Below are 1975 nucleotides of genomic sequence, written 5' to 3'. Positions count from 1 at the left end.
AAGATGGACACAGGGAAAGAGTAACCACAGGAAGGAAGTGAGAAGAGAGCTGTTGGGGGGCATTGTAATCAAAATGTGTATGAACTGTTGAATGTAAAATGAATCTACTTTGTAAAATTTCACCCAAATCATAATAAAAAGTTAAAAAAAAATTTATAAACTCATATAATAAGTCTGAAGGTGGGTTAATTGAGTGGAACAATGGGGTCCACAGATTTTCATCTTTCCATTCTGCTGTGCTCATCACATTGGCTTTCTTTATAGATTTGTCCCCTTGTGTTTGCAAGATGGCTGCTACAGCTCCAGGCCTCATATCTTCATGTTCCTGAATCTAGAAGAAAGAAGGAAAGTTTCTCCTTATAGGTCTTTTCACCAGAGAGGAAATTTCCCCCCTGAAGTCTTCTAGGAAACTTCCTTCTTTTTGCTTGACTTCTCCAGAACGCAAAGCCTGAGTAAAAGTAAAAAATATTAAAAGGTAGAACAAAGGAAGGAAGGAAAAATTGAAGTAAAGTAACAAGGATTAACAATGATTAATAATAATAATAATAATAACAATGTTGATGAATTTTATCTAATAATGACCCTGGTCATCTAGGGCTGTAGTCTCTCTCTGGCAAACTCATCTGCTCTTTTTTGGCTTTCAACAAGAAACATGATATTTTATATCACTGAAACAACATGAAACACAACCTAAATACTTAATCTTGCGCTTTCTATGGAGATGGCATGGGGACCACTGCTCATTACATCACACACTTAGTGATGGATAATGAGAGAAAGTTCTCTCATGTCCCAGCACCTAGAATAGCTGTGATTATTTTGAGCAATTTCATTGATTATCACCACAAAAAATAAAGCTTGTGGATATTCAAATATTCACCAGGTCATTGCTGTGGATGAAGGAGCCTCAGTCTTAAATTTATCATTCACTGTAGTACACCACACACTGTGGTGGCACAGTGGTTAAAGCATTTGGCTGCTAACTAAGAGGTCAGTGGTTTGAACTCACTAGCTGCTCCGTGGGAGGAAAATGAGGCAGTCTGGTTCTGTAAAGATTTACGACTTTGGAAACCCTATGGGGGCAGTTCTACTCTGTCCTATGGGGACACAATGAGTTAGAATCAACTTGATGGCAGTGGGTTTGTTTTTTGGTTAATAGTACAGGAAGGAGCCCTGGTGGCACAATGATTAAGTACTTGGCTACTGACCGAAAGATCAGTGGTTTGATCCCACCAAGCTTCTCTGCAGGAGAAAGACTTGGTGAAATGTTTTTGCGAAGATTACAGCCAAGTAAAACCCTCTGGGGCAGTTCTGGTCTGGCACATGGGCGGGCTGTAAGTTGAAAGTTGGTTGATGGCACCTAACAACAACAATAACAGCAGCACAAGAGCAAGAGCCACTGTGTACAGCAGGACACACTGGAAAAGGACTTGACTGCCCAGCTTATGGGAGAGCCTAGGCACAGTAGGGGCATTGTGGTAGCGGAAGGAGCCGTGGGCCTGGCAACAAGGACTCTGCTCCCAACTCTGCTCGTCACGGGCGGTGTGTTCTGGAACCACTTGTATCTCCTTTCTTGGCTAGAACTGCAATATTGCACATCTTGTAGTCTTCTACCATTCCCTTTCACTCATTGCAAAATTTTCATGAGGGATCTTCTAAATGCTGAATAATGTCGAGGCTCGTGTCCTATGAATACCAGAAGCCCTTTGGAAGAAGACACCCTTGCAAGGCAATTGGAAAGAAGCAAGAAAGTTATACTCAAGGTATTTTCTTCTCTGCTTAGAAACAGAAGGTTTGTCCTCTGCCATGTATTGCGTAGCCTTCAGCACTGGGGGTAGAGGAAAGGGCCATTTATAACAATCGACGCAGCCAATGTTGAGAAAAGCGTTTTCAAGGCATGTGAAATACTCACCCTGAAGTGTTCCAGTAGACAAATGGAATAGTAGAGAACAGAGGACTCTCTGAGACTGTCCCT

This window comes from Orycteropus afer, unplaced genomic scaffold (genome assembly GCF_000298275.1).
Source record: "Orycteropus afer afer isolate SDZICR_OR568_19922 unplaced genomic scaffold, OryAfe1.0 scaffold00237, whole genome shotgun sequence".
Lineage (NCBI taxonomy): Eukaryota > Metazoa > Chordata > Mammalia > Tubulidentata > Orycteropodidae > Orycteropus > Orycteropus afer.
Note: the sequence above shows the minus strand (reverse complement) of the source record.